The 21,091-nt window shown below is 42.6% G+C and overlaps 1 protein-coding gene across 3 annotated transcripts in view; it reads left to right on the forward strand.

Moving 5' to 3' along the window:
- Ebf4 (EBF family member 4) overlaps window positions 1–21,091 on the forward strand; it is a 70,557-nt gene that overhangs the window by 17,286 nt on the left and 32,180 nt on the right. The window lies entirely within an intron of this gene.

Here is a 21,091-nt window from a genome sequence, read left to right on the forward strand (position 1 = left end):
TGTATTGATACTGAAATCATCAAGGACTGTATGTATACAGAAGCAGCATTCGGGATTGTAGATAGTGATTCAGTAGTGAAAGCTCCAAGGACTGACAGGAAGCGTGGGGTTGATGGACGGATGCAGCGAGCAATGGCTCCCCGACTTCCTGTCTCCATCGGTAACCCGGCAGTCGTGTCCCAGCGACTTCCGTTTCTCGTTCTCTGAGTACCGCTGAGCGCACCCTCACGTTCCTTTTTAACGCTCTGTTCATGTTTTGTGCTCAGTCTTCTCTAAGACTGGTGTCTCGTGGTGGCTTATCTGAAAGAACTCGGTCTTTTGCTCTGAGCTGTACGTGTTTGTTCTGTTTGGCTGTTGTCTTGAACGGTGTTGTGATGAAGTTTGTCTGGTCTTTCAATTTAAAAAAAATATTCTGGGCTTTTGTTGTGTTTAGAAAGGCTTTTATATTAACGTTATTTTATTTTATTCTGGAGATGCTAAAGGTGAAGCCCAGGGCCTCTGAGGTACTCTACTGATGAACTACACCTTCATCCCTAAGATGACTTTTAAAGTTTATCCTATGGGGCTGGAGAGATGGCTCAGTGATTGAGTACTTGTTGCTCTTGCAAGGACCTTGGCTCTGTTCCCAGCACCCACATGATGGTTACTACCATCAATAACTCCAGTTTCAAGGATCTAACACTTTCTTCTGACATCCTAGGGTACCAGGAACACATGTGATATTATGTATATACATTTAAGCAAACGCTCACATAAAGTGATTTATTTTTTAAAGTCTTCTTAAAGCAAAAATGTTATATCCTATGTGATATATACCAAAGAACAATAAAATAAAAATCATGAAACATTCCACATGACGGGTGAATATGAGACCAGCCTAGGATACACAGGGAAACCCTGCTCCACAAAAACTTAAAAATCTCACTGCAACCAATTCTTTCTTGTTTTATACCATTGTGTAGTCCTCTTGTGAAGATGAGCGTGTGACTTCATTATTTCTAAATTAAGTTACCACGGACTGTATAATCGCTAAATAATATGTTGTGTAGTTAGAGTTGTGTTTGTTGTTGTTGTTTGCTTGTTTGTTTTGCTGTTGTTTTGAGACAAGGTCTGACTGTGTCGTTTTGGCTGGCCCAGAACTAGATATATAGACCAGGCTGGCCTTGAACCCATAGGGATCTGCCTGCCTTTGCCTTTCAAATGCTGGGATTAAAGTCATATACCACCACGCCTTGCCTACATTTTTCTTTTTTCAATTATTGAGTTTTTTCTTGTTTATGTATTTATTTACTTATTTACCTACTTGTTATTTATAGTTTTTGAGACACTGAGTGGCCCAAGCTGCCATTGAACCTGTAATTCTCTTGCCTCCTCCCTTGTACAGTGCTGGGACAGTAGATGTTTGACACACTCAGCTCCCAGTTGATTTTCATGACCTCTTAGTGTTTTAATCACTATAGATTGATGATGATGATGATGATGATGTGAAAAAAGTATATAGGGCAAGTGCTCACTTTCCTTAAATATCTTTTCAAGAGAATACTGGACATTTGGACCTTTAGTGTTCTTCATGCAAATTTTAGAATCTGCTTGTATAGATTCTCACATCAGTCTACACATGTACACAACACACACACACACACACCTACTTAGTGTGTAATAATATCCTTTGAGTAATATTGCAATGAATACAGTCTATCTGTCCATTTACACAGCTGCTTTTAATGCCTTTCAGTAAAGTTGTATAATTTTCCAAGGCCACATGTACGTAGTGTTTTCACTCATTCACTTATTCAGTAAATAGTTGTTGAACAGTACTGTGTACCAGACACTGGGTAAATAGTGTACGTACCAGAGTCAGATAGACAAGGAGCTAGAGATGAAGGAACCAAGGAAAACTGCAGCTGCATCATGGCAACTGTGTCTCCTGCCAGTCAGAATGCCTTTGCGGTTAAACATCCTTGAAAATGCACTTAACGTTGTTCCAGCTTTGTTGGACATGAAGATGCCAGGGGGCATTCTGCACACGTGCATTCACAGGGGGTCTACGTTCTCAAAAGACCTGGCATCATTATACTATTACTTGCATTGTGGCTTTTCGTTTAATGTGTGTGGGTGTTTTGCCTGCATGCATGGATGTATGTGTACAGCGTGCGTGTCTGGTGCCAGAGGAGGTCAGAAGAGGGCATTGGGTCCCCTGGAACTGGGCTCACAGATGGTCGTGATCTGCCATGTGGGTGCTTGGAAACAAGCTTGGGCCCTCTGCAAGAGCAACAAGAGCTCTTCGTCACCTCTTAGCCATTTCTCCAGCCCCATACTGTGCTCTGACACTCTCTATTGGTGGGATTTTCTAGAGGAGCATGGGAACCAGTGCTCTAAAACGGAGATCTGTTCCACCATGATTTGGGAGGGAGAGTTACCTTATGTCAGGAACCTACCACTTAATCTCATAATACACATGAAAACCTTTTTAAAAATCCAAATGCAGAACCTCCTGGACTGCTCCCTGTCTTGAGGCGGTCCACTACAATCTCTTTTCAGAGTGTTTATTTTGCTGACTTTGTTAAATAAACTTCTGCTTAAATCATCCAGTCTTGACTGAATTTTTTTTCCTTCTCAAGAAGACAAGAACCAAGAGACCCCAGGGACAGTTTTAGGCTTTATATATAAATATAAAAGAATAAACAAATCAGACAAAAATACTTGTCCCCATGGAAAGAGAAAGTGCAGGGGGTTAGGTAATAATAATTTTCAAGAAAATGTTGGTTATTTTGCCCTGCTGTGTTCTCATGTAAATCTTTGAATCTACTTATATAAAGTTTAAGTCTTTAAGAAGGAAATTGGTAAATAGGGACAAGTGAGTAATTCTGATAGAGAAGTGCAGTTTTAAATGGCATAGTCACAGTTGACTTAACTGGAAATGTGGCATTTGAGGAAGGACTTCAAGAGATGAAGGAATGAGCCACTCAGATATACATACCTTCTCATGACCATTTACATATTTTATTCCCATGAAAATTATATCCTTAATTTTTTCTTTATTATTGAGAAATTCATACACATGAACAATAAATCTGATCATATCTACCCCTGGTTTCCCCATCCCAACTCATCACACCCAACCATATCCTCTTAACATCTCCCCAACTTCATAGGGTTTTTTTTTGGTTTTTGTTTTGTTTGTTTGAGATGGTACTTCTTTGTGTAGCCCTGGCTGTCCTGGAACTCACTCTGTTGACCAGGCTGGCTTTGATCCACCTGCCTTTGCCTCCTGAATGCGGGATTAAAGTTGTGCACCAGCACCAGCACCACTCCAATCGTGTCTTTTTTTTTTTTTTTTAAAGCTTACTAACAACACATGTACACCAGTGTGGGGTCATGCACTGGGGCATGGGAATCACATCAATCATCAAAAAAAAAAAATGATTCTCCTTCTCCCAGCACCTATCAACTACCAGTAGCTCCTCAGTAAAGGGTGGGCCTGGAGATCATTTGCCCTATCTGTGCTAGAATTTTGGGTGGCTTGATCTTGTGCAGGTAACCATCGCTGCTGTGAGTTCGTGATGACAATGGCTGTATTCTGTTCAAAGACAGCATTCCAGAGCATTAGCCCCCATCCATCTTCTGTCTCAGTGGTTCTCAACCTTCCTGATGCTGCGACCCTCTAAGACAGTTCCTCATGCTGTGGTGACCCCCCCATAAAATTATTTTCATTGCTATTTCATAACTGTAATTTTGCTACTGTTATGAATTGTGATATAAATATGTTTTCTAGTGATCTTTGATGGGGGTCACAACCCTCGAGGTGAGAACCACTGCTCTGGCTCTTACATTCTTTGTGCTTTCTCTTCCATGATGTTCCCTGGCCCTGGTGGTAGGATTAATAAAGATGTGACATTTAGAACTGAATGTTCAGTTTCTTATTCTCAGCACTTTGATCAATCATGCTGCATTGACTACTACCCACTGTATCAAGCAGCTTCCTGACCAAGGTTGAAAGCAGTCTAGGTCTAAGGGAGAAAACATAAATATGTAAAAGGAATTTGACAGTATGACTACTTAGCAAAACAATAACCAGTTCTACCCAAGAGCCTGGGACCTCCCCAGCAATGGACTTTTACATTTTTTAATTTTTTTTAATGTGTATAGTATTTTGCCTGCACACACACACACACACACACACACACACACACACACACACACACACACACACACCAGTGCTGGTGCCTGTGGAGGCCAGAAGAGGGCATCAGATCTCCTGGAACTGGAGTTACAAATGATTGTAAGCTACCTTGTGGGTGGCTGGAACCAAACCTAGGTCCTCTGGAAGAGCAGCCAGTGCTCTTAACTGATGAGCCATCTCTCCAGCCTCACCCATGGACTCTTGACCAAGCATGAAATTCCCTCCTGTAGAGCCACCATATCCACATATCATTTGTTGATGTGCAACTGATTTTCAGATGTGATCTTTTGCTTTGCTTTGATTTAATTTTCTGTGCACACGCCATTTACTCTGAACCTCTGTTTTAACTATCCAGGCCTTTTGTGTGTGACTTTTATTGCACTGTTTGGGACTACAAGTACAGCCTTGAGTACCATAAGCATTGTTGGCTGGGCATGCTGGTGTACATCTTCAATCTCAGCACTCAGGAAGCAGAGGCAGGCAGAATTCTATGATTTTGAGGTCCGACTGGTCTATATAACAGTTCTAAGCCAACCTGTCAAGAAAAAAAGTAACCAAGCACTATAATGGACATTACTTTGGCTCTTTTTTTAGGCAGGGCCTCCCTATATAAACCAGGCTAGCTTTAAACTTGTGAATTTTCAGCCTTAAGCTCCCAAGTGCTGGAGTAAGCTGCCATGCCTTGCTTGTAATGGGCATTCTTGTTTTGTTTTGAGATAGTGTCTTGCTGTGTAGTCCTGGCTACTCAGCATGTAGACAACATATTTATTTATTTGGTTGGCTCTTTTATTTAGTGGGTTGTCCTCCCTCTTTTCCTCTCTCCCCTCCCTCCTTCCTCCCAGGATTCACTCACTCCTCATTCTTCCTTTTACCTCTTATTTTGGAACAAGGTCTCACTAAGTTTCTCAGGATGGCCTTGGTCTCATTCAGTATCTCAGACAGGCATTGAACTTGTGGTCTTCCTGCTTCCACTTCCCAAGTGCCTGGGATCACAGGCCTGTACCACTAGGCCCAGCTCTGTGTACAGTGGCACACAGTTGGGAGGAGGCTCAGCAGTTCAGGGCTCTCTTTGGCTACATTGCAAGTTCGAGGTTAGGTTGCCCTGTACTGCATCAGACCCTTTCTCGGAACAACATAAAAGAATGTTAACTTCAGCTTCCTACCTGTGGATTACATTCCGTCGGGTGAAGGAAGGTGGCTTTCCATTTCAACCATGGATGGATGTTGAATTTAAAATGTTGCTTTTCTCTACATTCTTGAGTTGCTCATGTAACTTTTCTCCTTTAATCTATTTACCCATTAATGTGCTGAATTACGTTAATGGGATTTTGTGGGTTTTTTTGCTTGTGTGCATACATGTGGAAGTTAGAGGTCGAGGTTGACGTCTTTCTCCCTCTCCTCCACCTTACCTTTTGAGATAGTATCTCACTGAACCTGATATGCGCAGACTGACTAGACTGACTGGCCAGTGAGCTCCGGGATCTGCCTGTCTCCATCCCCTCCACTAGGGTCACAGATGTCCATGACCTCTGACCTTTTTACATGGATGCTGGGGATCAAACCCAGGTCTCATGCTTATGCTTACGGGCACTTTACCAACTGAGCATCTCCATTAATGCCAATGAAGTTTAATACCACGTGACTCATGGTGTAGCGAGCCTATGAGGATTCACTACCTCCATCTGCCATGCTAGCTGCTCTGCCGATCATATGTTTAAGGCGCTTGCTTTTATGTTCATCTGTGATCTGTAAATGTCTTATAATTTACTTTTTATTGTGTGATTTTTGACCTATGATTTGCCAGCATTAAATAATTCAATGGGGCTCTGGTCTCTTTTTATTGTTGGTTGGACGAGTTTGGATTTGTTCTGTGAAATTTCGTTAGCATTTGTCTCAAGTTTGACTCTGTTTTCACTGATCAGAAAACTACCTAGGCCTTCTGCTTCTTTCCACTGAGCCCCAGGCCTCACGCATACCAGGCGGGTGCCCTGTCACTGAGCCGCACCCCAGGCCCCTCCCACCGTTTTCAGGAGCTTACACTTAAAGGGATCTGCGCACCGTTGCTACGTTTTTGAATTTCCCTTCACCGAAGGTTTTTGTTGTTGTTGTTGTTGTTTATTTGTTTGTTTTTCGAGACAGGGTTTCTCTGTGTAGCTTTGCGTCTTTCCTGGAACTTGCTTTGGAGACCAGGCTGGCCTCGAACTCACAGAGATCCGCCTGCCTCTGGCTCCCGAGTGCTGGGATTAAAGGTGTGCGCCACCACCACCCCGGCCACAGAAGTTGTTCTTAATGTTCTTTTTATAATTTCTCTGGCTGGACGTGGTGGCTCATACCTTTAATCCAAGCAGTCCGGAGACAGAGGCAGGTGGATCTCTGTGAGTTCAAGGCCAGCCTGGTCTACATAGGTAGTTCCAGAGTAATAGAGAACCCTATCTCTAAATAATAAATCTGCTTTTTTGGCTGTGAACCTTTTCTCTCTGTCCTTAAGTTTTTAAGTTTTTCTGGCAAATCAACATTTTCATTATGTGCTTATTATTTCTTGTTTATTTGTTTGAGGCAGGATCTTGCTATGCAGTCCTGACTCTTCTGATCCTCACACTGTAGTCCAGGCTGGCCTTAAACTTGTAGCTATCCTCCTGCCTCAACCTCATGAATGCTGGGACTGTAGAAGTATGTTGCCCTTCCCTATACTTCTGTTTCTTTTTTTTTTTTCTTTTTAAATCTTTATTGATTCTGTGAGTTATGTTCTCAACCCCTCTGACTCCTATAAGCCTTCCTCCCCTTCTTCGCTGGGGTGCCCAGAGCTCTGCCTGATGTTTGGCCGTGGGTCTCAGGGCTCATAGGGGCTCACAGAGACCGATGTGGCAACCACAGAGCCTGCGTGGGTCTGCACTAGGTTCTCCGCATACAAGCTATGTGATTCCCTACCACACCCTTGGGGGTTTTGTTAGACTAACAGTGGGAGTGGGGGTGTCTCTAACACTTTTTCCTGCTCATGGGACCCTTTTTCCTCCTAGTGGGTTGCCTCATCCAGATATGAGAGTCATACTTAATCTTTTTGCATCTTTTTATGCCGTGTTTGGTTGATACCATTGGGAGGTCTGTTCTTTTCTGAAGAGAAACAGGAGCAGTGGATCTGGGGGGAAGGGGAGGTTGGGATGAGGGGAGGGAGGGGAGGCTGTGGTTGGGATGTATTGTATGAGAGAAGAATAAAGAAAATATTTTAAAATTATTTTTATTTAATACTTTTGTTTGGTTTTTGAGTATTTTACCTGCATGTGTATCTGTGAGTTACGTGTGTGCCTGCTGCCTATGGAGGCCAGAAGAGAGCCTCAGATCCCCTGAAACTGGAATTACAGACAGTTGCTAACTGCCATGTGGGTGCTGGGAATTGAACCTGGGTCCTCTGCAAGAGCAGCCAGTGCTCTTAACCACTGAGCCATCTCTCCAGCCATTTTATTGTTTCCAAAAAGCTGTTAGCCTTGTCAATCTTTTCCTAATGTGTATTGCTTTTCAGTACATTAATTTCTGCTTCATTGGGTTTATATTGTTATTCTTTTCTAGCTTCTTAAGTCAGATGTTTGTTAGTTTTTACCATTTTCTTTATTCATACGATCACTTAAAGTTAAGTCATTTACTTAAAATGCTTTTCCAGGAGCTGGGGAAATAGGGCCACTGTGACTGGCTCAGTGCTAAGTATTGTTCAATTTTTGTTATGATTTCCCTTTTATTACAGGGACCTTAGAAGTATGTTTCCTTATTCTTTATTTTAAAAATAGTTTTACTTAGAAATAATGATAAACAATAAAAGGCATACGTAGTATTCAATTCACCAAGTACTGCACATGTCTGTAATCCCAGCACCCAGGAGGCTAAGTCAGGAGGATTGCCTCAAGTTCAAAGCCAGTCTAGGAGTACAATATGTGATCTTTTTTGTCTAGTTTATTTTACTTGCTTCAAATTTTTGAGATTTATCCCTATTGTGGCATACATCAATAGTTCATTTTTTATATTGTCGAGTCATATTCCATTGTATGAATTTGACAACGTTTGTCAGCTCACCATTTGGTAGACTTTTGAGTTGTTTCTAGTTTGGGAGTATTGCAAATAAAATTTCATAACATTCACATGCAACTCTATATGGACAAATGTTTTTGTTTCTCTGGGATAAAGTGTCTAAAATCAGAACGGGAGTCCCATGGCAAGTGTGCATTTAGTGTGGTATCGGCAGCCTGTCTCTGAGTGCTTGGACCATTTTACATCCCTGTCGTTAGTGTTTGCACGTCCCATTAACGCTTAGAGAGAGCTAGTTTTAATTTTAGCTGTTCTAATAGGTGTGTAGTCGAATCTCATTGTGCTTTTAATCCGTGTGTCCCTAAGTGCTAATGACGTCACTCTCTTCTTGTGCTTATCTGCCATCCCCTCAGTGTCCTGGTAAGCTGCTGTTCAAATCCTCATCACCACCCTCCTTTTTTGAGGGGTGGGGAGAGGGAAGGGTTTATTTGACTTGTACTTCCAAACTGTAGTCCATCCCTGAAGGAAGTCAGGACAGGAACTCAAACAGGGCAGGAACCTGGTGGCGGGAGCTGATGCAGAGACCGTGGAGGATGCTGCTTCCTGGCTTGCTTCCCCTGCCCTCCTTTTTAACTGGGCAGATTCTCTTCTTAGCATTGAATCAGGGCAGTTCTCCATCCACTGTAGATTCGGGTGCTTCATCAGACAAGCACTTGGCAAGTGTTTTCTTTCAGTCAGTGTTTATGTCTTTAATCTCATAGCACTGCCTTTTGAAGAACAGACGTTTTACTTGTTCGAAGGCAGTTTAATACATGTTTTTTGTTTTTTTCTTCCCTTTTGTGGTTTGTGTGTTTGTTGTCCTAGCTGAGATCATCTATATTTTATGGGCCTGGGTTTTATGTTTAAAAATCTGTGATCCATTTAAGTTAATTTTTTAAAGATTTATTTATTTATATTGTATGTATATGAGTGTTTTTAATGCATGTATATAAGTGTACCACATGCATCCCTGGTGCCCAAGGAGGCCAGAAAAGGGCACCAGATCTCATGAAACTGGAGTTACAGATGGTTATGAGCTGCCACATGGGTGCTGGGAAACAGGCCCGGGTCCACAGCAGTAGCAGCCAGTGTTCTCACCACTGAGCCATCTCTCCAGTCCTAATCTAATCTTTACAATGCTGGGTATAGAACCCAGGACCTTGTGCATGCTAGGCATGTGCTCTACCACCGAGCTATAGCCCCAGCCCCTAATTTTCATAGATGATGAGAGAGGTCTTGGTTCAAACTGGTTGTGGTTGATTGATTGGGTAGGTTAAGTTTTTTTTTCTTTCCTTTGTTTTTCTTTTTGTTGTTGTTGCATTCTCCACCCAGGAGATATTCAGTTGTTATAGCACTGTTTATTTAAGACTCTCTGCTCTGGCACGTTGCCTTTGCTCTTCGTTGCTCGTATGCGCAGACACACCCCCTTATTTCTATGTGTCTCGGCTGATTTCTGGACTCTTGTCTGTCCTGTTGATCCATTAGTGTTCTCTTTCATGCCAGTCTCACCCTGTTTTGATTACTGTTGCTTTATGATAATGCCTGTTGTTTTTGTTCTTTGAGACAAGGTCCTGCTATGTAGGCCTGGCACCTAAAACTCATTATGTACACAAGGCAGGTCTGGAACTCAGGTTGATCTTCCTGCCTTTGCCTCACAGGCCAGAGTCTCATGGATTCCAGGTTAGCTTTGGATTTCCTGTGGACCCAGAGATGACTCCTAATCTTTCTTCCTCTACCTCCCAAGTGCTGGGATCACAGGTGTATGCCACCACCCCTGTTTAATACATGTTGAGGATCAAATCCAGGACGTCATGCATGCCAGACAAGCACTGTGCCGATTCAGCTCCATCCCTGGTCCATAACCCTTGCAGCTGGGGAAAGTAAGTCCTCCATATAATTTAAAATAATTCTGTTACTGTATGTGTGTGCACACACACACGCATGCAAACCATTGTGTACTTGTGGAGGTCGTACAACTTGTGGGATCAGTTCTCTCCTTCCCTATGTGGGTCCCAGGGATTTAAGTCAAGCCATTAGACTTGGTGGCAAGCCCCTTCACCCACTGACCCTTCTTGCCAGCCCTTTCCCTTCCTGTTCCCATTTGTATGGCTAGTCTCCATTCTCTGCGTTTCCAAATGAACTTGTGGATCAGTTCACCAATTAAAATTATTTTTTTATTACTAGAGTGTGTGTGTGTGTGTGTGTGTGTGTGTGTGCCTTTAGGGGTTGAATGTAAGCCTCTGGCTTGTGTAGCAAGCACTTTTACCCATGAAGCTGTCTTCACAGACCTGGTTTATCTTTTTTTTTCCCCTCCAAGAGAAAAAGGCCCAGTGGTTTGATTAGAATCATATTGGATTTCTGGATCAGTTTGGGAAAAATTATTATCTTGACAATAAAGAGTTTTCTAGTGTACCCACAGGTAATTTCTTCACTTATTTAGATCGTCCCTACTCTTGGGAATATTTGCACTCTGAAGTATAGACATTTTACATCTCTTTAGATATTTAGATTTACATTGTTACGATTTGTTTCCATTTTATTATTTTAATTTACTGTAAATACTACTTTAAGTTTCTAGTTTCCAGTTCTAAATACAAGTGATTTTTGTCTATTGATTTAATAATCTACAGCCTTACCAAAGTCATTTATTTACTTCTAGTAGCCTTTGAAAGAATCTGTCTGATTTCTACATAGACAATCTTGCCATTTGAAAATAAAGTTAATTCATTACTTCTCATTTAGATACCTTTGGCTTTTCTTTCTTGTCTGACTATTCTGACTCTATTTCCAAAAATAAAGCTGATTAGTAGTGGTGAGAATGAGTATGTATCGATCTTGGTTGGAGAACATTTAGACTTTCACCCGTATATATTACATTAGTTGTAAGTTTTTCAAAAATGACCTTTATCAAGTTGAGGGAGCCCCCACTGTTTTTAGTGACTGAGCATTTTTATGAAGATTGGGTGGTGTGGGCCAACAAGATGGGTCAGCAGGTAAAAGTGCCTGCCACCAAACCTGATGACCCGAGCTTGATCTCTGGAACCTGTATGGTGGGAGGACAGAGCCAACTGGCTTCTACAAGTGGTCCTCTGACCTCCACGTGTGCCCTGTGACATGTACACACACACACACACACACACACACACACACACACACACACACACACATCTAAAACTGTAATAAAAATGAAAAGAAAAAAGAAGGTGTGTTGGGATTGGGCATGGTGGCACACACCTGTGATCCTACCACTCAGGGACAGAGGTAGGAGGGTCCCTGCAAGTTTGAGACCAGCACAGTCTACACAGTGATTTCAGGCCAGCAAGGGCATAGTGAGATTCTCTTTCAAAAAAACCAAAAAATACATTGGATATTAGATTTTTGCCAAATACTTTTTTTTCTGCATCTATTAAGATTATCATACTTTCATGATTAAAAAATTATATGTAGGTATATGTGACTGCTTGAATTTATATGTACCACATATGTGCGGGTGCCCAAGGAGGCCAGAGGTCATCAGGTCACCTAGAAACTGTTAGTTATTAACCACCTGATGTGGATGCTAGGATCTGAATCCTTTGCAGTGCTTTTAACCACTGAGCCATCATATATTTAAAATTTTTGCTTTAGTATACTAAACTACGTTAGATGGTTTTCTAATATTAAAATAACCCTACATTTTGTCCAATAAACTCTACTTGTATGTATGAAAATATGTATCACATTTTAATATGCTCTTGAATTCAATTTAATAAAATTTGTTTAGAATACTTAATTTAAAAAATTTTAAGCATCTATTTTTATTTATGTGTATGCGTGTCTGTGTATTAGTATGCCACATGTTTGTGGGTGCCCATGGAAGCTAGAAGAGGGCATTAGATTCCCTGGAGTGAAGCTACATGTGGTTATGAGACATGGGTTCTAGGAACTGAACTCAAATCCTCTGAACGAGCAGCAAGGACTCGTAACAGCTGAGCCATCCCTAAAGCCCCATTAATTTGTTTGCTCCTTTCTTTGTTTTGAGATGGTCTCTTGCAGCCTACACTGGCCTTGAACTCTTTATGTAACCAAGGATGAACTTGAACTCCAGATCATTCCGCCTTCACCTCCCAACGTGCTGGGTGTACAGGTGTGTGCCGTCAAGCCCAGGCAGTGTGGCCTTTGGGACTGAGCTCAGGGCTCCATGCTTGTAAAGCAAGCACTCTGCAACTGACCTACATCCCCAGCCCTGCTTATAATTTTTTACAACTGTCTTCATGATCAATACTTACATTTTTTTTCTTGTAATTTATTTGCTTGTTTTTAGTATTAGGGTAATATTTGAATATCATATGCATATTTGATATCCCTTGGGTTCATTGGAAAGTATTTCTCCTCTTTGGTTTTTAAAAACAAATTTTACACTTATTAATTTGTGTGTGTGTGCGCACATGAGTGCACGTGTGTGTGTGCACAAGTGGAAGGCAGAGAGTAACTTGTGGGAGTCGGTTCTTTCCATCCACCATGTGGATTCCAGGAATCAAACTCTGGTTGTCAGCTTTGGCAATAAGTACCGTTACCGGTGAGCTATCTTGCATGCCCATCCTTTTTGATTTTTTTGAAAGAATGTGTGTAGAATTGATAATACTTCTTCAGTAAGTATTTGACAAAACTCACCAGTGTAGCCACCTAGCCTGAGGTTCTCTTTAGTTGACATAAGGATTTATCTTTTTGTTGGAGCTGAGGAGGTAGAGCAGTTGGTAAAGTCCTTGTTACCGAAGCCTGGGGACCTGAGTTGCCTCTGCAGCGTCTATGCGAAATGAACAAATAACAGCAACCAGGACTTGATGGCACAAGCTCGTAGCCCCATCCGTAGAGAAGCAAAGACGGGGATTCTGGGCCTCTCTGGCCAACCCAGCTAGCAGAAGCAGTGGGCTCCAAGTTCTAGCAAGAGACCCAGAAAGTAAGGTGGTGGGTGGTTGAGGCAGATGCCTGACGTCAGCCTTGGCCTGCCGACTTGGTTACTTCTCAATCACTGTGACACAACCCCGTGAACAAGGCAGCTTATAAAAGAAAGTGTTCCATTGGGCTGACAGTGTTAGAGGGTTAGAGTCCATGCTGGCAGAGCAAAGGCACGGTGACAGGAACAGCTGAGAATTTACATCTTAATCTGCAAGTGGAAGTGGGGGCCACTGGGAATGGTAGGAGTCTTCTCCAGTGACACACCTCCTCCAACAAGGCCACACCTGCTAATCCTTCTGAAACAGTTCTACCACCTGGAACTAAATATTCAAACACGTGAGTCTCTGGTGGGACTCTTCTCATTCAAACCACCACATTCCCCTCCCTGGCCCCCTAAGCTCGTGGCTGTATCGTAATCCACAATGCATTTAGTCCAACTTCAAAAGTCCCCATTGTTTTTCAGTCTCAACACTGCCTTAAAATCCAAAATCCAAATCTCTTTTGAGACTGAAGGCAATCTCTGTAGAAATCAAAAAGCAATTGCATATGTCCAGCACACAGTAACACAGAAATATATGTGACTATTCCAAAAGGGAGAAATTGGGATAGTGAGGAAATACTGGACTAACGCAAGACCAAGACCCAGCAAGGTAAACTCCAAATCCTGTAGCTCCATGTCTGGTGTCAGGGCTTAGATGGCTCCACCCTTGCAGCTTTGCTGACTGCAGAACACTTTTCTCTCTCGGGCTGGTTCCACCCCCTGTCTGCAGCTTTCCTTGGCAGGGATCCCACAGCTCTGGCAGTTCCAACATGTGAGGGTCTCCAGTGCAGTACAGAGTTCACTTTCATAGCATCACACAATGGCTTCTTAGGGCATTCCTGCAGGGACTGCCCTGCCGCCCATTGCCTGGCCTCAGCAGCTCTCCTGAGCCTCAGAGGAAGATTCCACAAGCCCTCTGCTAGTGTATCCTCCAGGACTATAGAGCCCACATGAATGACACTGCCAAGTTTGGCTGCCAGCTTGCCATGGAACTGTGAATCCATCTGCAACAGCTTTCGTTTGGTTTTGTTTTTTGTTTTTTGTTTTGTTTTTAGCAGAAAATTTCCTAGGCCTTTTCTTTCACAAGTAGGACGCTTGGCTGGGTGGGGTCTTGACATGAGGGCATCCCTCCCTTTATTCCATTTTGGATCAGGCCACTCCTTAATCACCTTATCTCTTTCAGCACAAGCCTTGTCTTCAACATTAAATTTCATGGTACTCTTTTTCTCTTCAAACTATGTATTTTGGGCGAGGTGTGGTGGCACATACCCCAGCACTCGTGAGGTAAAGAAATGGCAGTAGGAACAGCTGAAAGCCCTTGTCTTGACCCACAGGCAGGAGGCTGAGAACGCACTGGGAAGGAAAACTCAAAGTCCACCCCAAGAAGCACGCCTCCTCCACCAAGGCCACACCTCTTAATCGTTCCTAAACAGTTCCACCAACTGGGACCAGGCATTCAAACCTATGGGAGCCATGGGGGGGCGGCATTCTCATCCAAACCACACACCTGCGCATGCACCTGCACATACATGCAAACAAAACAAGTTTATTTTTAAAAAAGAATGTATCCATTTCTTCATGAATGATCTTTTAACACATTTTTTTTTTTTCATTTTTTACAATAGCTCAACTTGTTGATCTGAAGCTGTTCATAATGTTCTACTGTTGATAGTAACATCACCTTTCTCGTTTCTGAGACTGGCAACTTGTGGTCTCTCTCTTTTTCCATTCATCAGTTTGGCTACAGATTTGCCTGTCTTATTGCTCCAAGAGAACCAGCTCTGGGTGATTTTCTCCATTGCTTTTTGTTTTTATTTCTTGTGTGTGTGTGTGTGTGATGTGTGTGTGTGTTGTGTGTGTGTGTGTGTGTGTGTTGTGTGTGTGTATGTGTGTGTGTGTGTGTGTGTGTGTGATGTGTGTGTTGTGTGTGATGTGTGTGTGTGTGTGTGTGTGTGTGTTGTGTCTGTGTGTGTCGTGTGTGTGTGTGTGTATGTGTGTGTGTATGTGTGTGTGTATGTGTTGTGTGTGTGTGTGTTGTGTGTGTGTTGTGTGTGTGTTGTGTGTTGTGTGTGTGTGTAGTTGCAGGTAAGGTGACCTGAGCTATAACCCCAGCTCTTATCCTACTGATTTCTACTTTGATATGCATTTTCTTTCATTTGCTTACCTCTGTTTAAATTTCTGTAGTTTTTCTGGTTTCTTTCTCTTTCTTTTTTATTTTATGTGTGTGGGTGTTTTGCCTGCATGTATGTGTCTGTGCACCACATGTGTGCAGTGCCTACATAGGCCAGAAGAGGGCGTAGTATCCCTGGTACTGGAGTTACAGAAAGTTATGAGACTCCATGTGGATGCTATGAGTCTTAGTAGGTTCTCTGGTAGAGCAACCAGTGCTCTTAATCACTGAGCATCTCTCCAGCTCCATCTTCTCTTTCTTTTTTATATTTATTATTTATTTATTTTATTGTTTATTTATTTTGAGACAGGGTTTCTCTGTGTTATAGTCATAGCTGTCCTAGAACTTGATCTGTAGACCAGGCTAGCCTCAAACTCACAGAGATCTGCCTGCCTCTGCCTCCCAAGAGCTGGAATTAAAGGTGTGTGCCACCACCACCTGGCTCTGTTTCTTAAGGTAGAAACCAAGTCACTGATTTAAAGCCTTTCATTTTATCTAAAGTGGATTTTTAGAGTTAGGAATTTCTCCTTAAATACTCCTTTAGTAACAAACCAAACAAACATTCTGCTAAGTTTTGTTTTCATTTTCACTCAGTTTTTAATTTTAAATTCCATGGAGCTGGAGAATCTGATGGCTCAGTGGTTAAGAGCACTGCCTGCTTTTCCAGAAGAGCCAGATGTGGTTCCTAGTACCCACATGGCAGCTCACAACTGTCTGGGCACCAAGCACATACATACATGCAGGCAAAACAATAATACATATAAAATGAAAATAAATCTTTTAAAAATGTTTCTAATTTTCCTTTAGAGATCTGTCTGACCCACATGTTATCTATGATCTAAAAATAGCTGGTGACATGACTCACAGTGTGTAAAGACTGCTAAGCCTGACAACATGTGTTCAATCCCTAACACACAAGCTGTCCCCCGGGCTCCACATATTCACTTTGGCGTGTGCTGTGTGAGCACCGCGCGCGCGCGCACACACACACTCACAAAAAATGCAATTTAAAAAGTAAAAAATAGAAACATGGAAATGCTCCTGGGATCCTCCCATTATTAGTTTCCAGTTGAACATACCTTGTATGACTTGAATCCTTTTGAACTTGTTAAGCATTATTTTATACCTTTTAAAAATGTCTTGTTTGCATATGCAAACAGCATGTATCATGTTATTGATGGATAAAGTTGAATAAATATTGAACAAGTCAAAGCCGATGACATAGTTGCACAAGGCTCATGTGGTATTGTGTTCCCCCAAATATTGTGCATGCTAATAAACTTATCTGGGGTCAGAGACAGAGCAGCCACAATATTAAACATGAAGGATAGGCAATGGTAGCACACGCCTTTAATCCTAGCATTCCAGAGACAGAAATCCATGTGTTCAAAGATACAGATAGGCATGGTGACTCATCACGCCTTTAATCCCAGATAAGTTTATTAGCATGCACAGTATTTGGGGGAATACAATACCACACTCATATCCTCAATGATTTTCTGCCTATTCTATAACTAAAAGGAGGTTATTAGATCACAGGACAGGCCTGCTGAGATGACTTCGTGGTTAAGAGCACTAGCTGCTCTCTCAGAACACATGGGCTCAATTCCCAGCAACCATATTGTGGCTCACAACCATCTGTAACTCTAGTTCCAGGGATCTGATGTCCTCTTCTGACCTCCACAGGCACTAGGCATTCATGTTGTGCATAGACATACATGCAAGCAAAACACCTGTATGCATAAAATAAAAAACAATTTAAAAAAAAAAAAATCACTGACTAGTCAGGCATAGCTCATTTGGTAAGACTTTGCCTAGCATGCATGTCTCCTTGGGTTCCCTCCTAGGCACTGTGCCGAAACCAGGTGTGGTGGTGCACACCTGTAATCTTTCAGCACTCAGGAGGTGGAGGCAGGAGGATCACAAGTTCAAGGTCATCCTCAGTAAGTTCCAAGCCTGGGCTACATAAGGCCCTAATTCAATAAATAAATAAAATAAAGTCATTGATTATTACTGTGTGTTCTCTTTCTCTTGGGTTTCTGTCAGTTTTGTTTCCTAGAGGTTGACAATTTATTAGGTGCAGGATTTGAGATTATTAAGTCCTCTTGTTTCATTGGCTCATATCATGGAATCCGCTTTGACACTAGATGGTCATGCTAGCTTTTATTCCATTCCATCTGAGTATGTGCCATGCATGTCTGTGGCAGTCAGAGAAAACCAGCTGCGAGTTGGTTGTCTCCTGCCACCCTGTAGAGCCCAGGGATTGAACTCGGGCCTCAGGACTGCACAGAAGAACCTCCGCCCACTGAATAATTTTGCCAGCCCTAAAGTGCATGGCTTATAAAGAAACCTGGGTGTTTTAAAAACTCCATTATGATAATACTTGCCTGTTGTATATTTGGATTTTTTTTTTTAAAACTGGGTCTCACTGTGTAACTCTAGACTAGCCTTGAGCTCAGGGCATCCTCCTGCCTCTGCCTTCAGAGTGCTAGGGTTATAGGCATGACAACACCATGCCAGCACTATCTGCCTTCTAATTGGGGTATTTGAACTGTTCACACTTGGTGTGGTTATTGGCATGGTTAGCTTTGGGTCTCACTGTCTTGACATTTACTTCCCCTGTGTACTGGCTCTTCTGTCCCCCTGTATTAGTTACTTTTCTGTTGTTGGAACAAAACCCCAGACAAGAGCAACTTCAGGAAGGAACGGTTTATTTTTGGTTCACGGTTCAAGGAAACAGTCCATCATGGCGGGAGCTGGAGGCAGCTGCTCCTACTGTATATGCAGGTGGGAAGCGGAGAGAGACATGAGTGTTGATACTCATCTCAATTTCTTCTTTGTCTGTAGTCTGCTGTACCTACTGTACACCCTGCATTTAGGGTGAATCTTCCACCTAGCTAGCCTAATCTAGAAACTTCTTCACAGAAATCCCCAGAGGTCTGTCTCCTAGGTGACTGTAGATCCTGTCAAGTCGGCAGCCGAGACAAACTTCCACCTCTCCCTTCTTCTGTCTTTTAAAATATGACTGGGGGTTTTCATTTCCCCTTTGCTTGTTGGACGACAGACTCCTGGGTTCTGTGACTTTTCCTGGGGAGATGCCACCAAACCTGACCACAGATAAGGCACTGGGGAAAGAGCAGAGACACAGATCTACTCAAGTCTAGCTTGGTGGACCAGTGAGTTTACCTGGGTTATCTACGGAGGCATGAGTGACTCAAAGACGACTTCATCTCCAGTGCCCAGTGTGGGTGACAGTCCAAGAAAGCTGCATGCTGGGGGCATGTCTATCTATCTTATCTATAGGTATATGGATAGATATATAGGGATAGATAGATAGATAGATAGATAGATATAAAATGTATGTATATGTGTGTTTACATATATGTGTCTATGTATATATGTGTGTATGTGTATTGTAAAGAGATACATATATGTATGTATAGTAAAGAGAATCCTGTATGCCAGCAATTGTTACCTGCTTATACAACAGAGAAAGACTTGTGATTTGTATAACTTTCTGAGCTCCCTGGTCTTATGAGGCTCTGCCTCCGGAGGAGGGGGTGTGTTTCAATTCTCTGCATCCAGAGGAGGGGGTGTGTTTCAATTCTCTGCCTCCGGAGGAGGGGGTGTGTTTCAATTGAGGAAGCAATTACAGAACAAAGGGTCTCGTTTCCTACATTCGTTTCCACTCTCACCTGTAGTTTAGAGTCAGCACCGTGATTGAAATGGTAGAAAGCTAAAGAGGTTTGGGACAGAAAAGACAGTCCTGTGGCGACAGGGTGGCCTTCCTGCTTCTGGTTACAATATGCAACTCAGTCTTTCACTGTGGATAAACTTTGTGTCCCTCAGAAATCTTTATTCTCACACCCCAGAGGCCTTCCTCTTCCTGCTGTTAATTCTTCATCCCTTGGAGGAATCCTTAGCCTGAATTCTACAAGAAACTCTATGGGCCCAGAGATAGAATTCTGGGTAAATTTGGTTGAGAAAATTCTATCTGTATTTTATCCAGCCTCTAGCTTGGTAAACCTTTTGCTAAACTTTAGTGTTTACTTCAATGAAAGGAATAAGCAACAGACTCTGGAAGGTTTGCACTGTGGATAACCATCTCCACAATAGTCTCTTTCTTCTCTCTCTCTCTCTCTCTCTCTCTCTCTCTCTCTCTCTCTCTCTCTCTCTCTCTCTCTGTGTGTGTGTGTGTGTGTGTGTGTGTGTGTACAACCTTCAGGAGTTGGCGCTTTCCTTCCACTGTGGGTCTTAGGATAAACTCAAGTTTGTACAGCACCCCCAAAAACTTTTACCCACCAAGCCCCCCAAATAATCAGTTTTCACATTATAATATAGAGGGGCTGAGAATACTTTAAACTTTGATACTCAGTGTTGCTTCAAAATCATGACCATTGTTATAATCATGTTATATCTTCAATTAGTAAAGTATATAGCCACATTACCATTCCAGGTATTAATAACTACATTTATAATCCTGTGTATTTTGTCTTATACCAATGGAAAATTAGTCTGAGACTAGATTTAATGGGGATCATAACACCAAAAATATCAAAAAGTTAAGGAATTTAAGACCTTCCGATGTAGAGCTATTGCCCTCATTCCTTTAAAAACAACATTTTAGTCCTTCTTGAGTGCATTTCCATGACATCTTACAGCTAGTCATCCTCAAGAAGTCCATATTTGGCTGATGGAAAGGCATCTTCCTTCTTTGACAAGCTCTGGAAGAGCACCTGGTCCCTGGGTATCTCCAGCACCCAGCCCTGCTCAGAGCCTGAACTGAGCTAGCCATTTCCCAGTCTCTTGATAACCTGACAGGTATCAGTTCAGGATCAATTTCTTGCTCTTTACCTTTAGAGGACTCTTTACAGTTTCTCCATAGTTATTTCGAAGCTCAACTGAACTGAGATGGGGGGTGGTAAGACACCCTGAATGTTCCCACTTTTCCTTATAAAACCAAATAATGAGCTCAGGGTCATGAGCTTATTTCAGTTTGTTGCCAGGTAACAGGATCTACTCTGTTGTACCTAAATTCAGTCCTCAGTGGAAACTAAGACCCCTCCAAACGAAAATCCTCTTCACGTCTTACATAAGCAGCAGTAGTTTCTCCTGTTTATGAGCCAGCAAGTCTTCTGAGAGGTCCAACCTGAGGCGGATTCTTCTGCTAGTGGAATGAAGGAAGCAGGGAGCCAGTGAGCAAGGATGTGGGCGAAGCTGGAGTCTGCCTCCAGCCTCATCCATCCGGGAACTCTGGAGTGGGGGAGGCCCTGGACTAGCATTGGCAGCTCGGGAGAACAGGTGAGTCAGAGGCTGCAAGCTAGACTTGTGGTAGGGGAATTATCATCAGACATTTCTAGGTGGAGTGGCTCTTTGCATCTCCAGGGGAGGCGCAGCTGGTTTTGAGTACACTGACCCAGTAGGTTGATCTCTGGAACCTCATAACACCTCCCACAAGCTTTGTGACTAGGAAGGAATCCATTCTCTCCAAGTTCTAGAGGTCAGGTTAGAATGAAGGCCTTGGTGGAGCCAGCCTGTCCTGCTGTCTGTCTGTTGAAGTTCAAGGTGTCTGCCAGCACTGCTGTGGCCTCACTGCTGCGGATCCTCTCCTCTCCTGTGTATCTTCTGCCTTCTCGTCACAAGGATCCTTGTCATTGAATGTAGGGCCTAGTCAGATAATTCACAGTGATTTCATCTCAAGATCCTT

This window comes from Peromyscus leucopus, chromosome 4 (genome assembly GCF_004664715.2).
Source record: "Peromyscus leucopus breed LL Stock chromosome 4, UCI_PerLeu_2.1, whole genome shotgun sequence".
Classification (NCBI taxonomy): Eukaryota; Metazoa; Chordata; class Mammalia; order Rodentia; family Cricetidae; genus Peromyscus; species Peromyscus leucopus.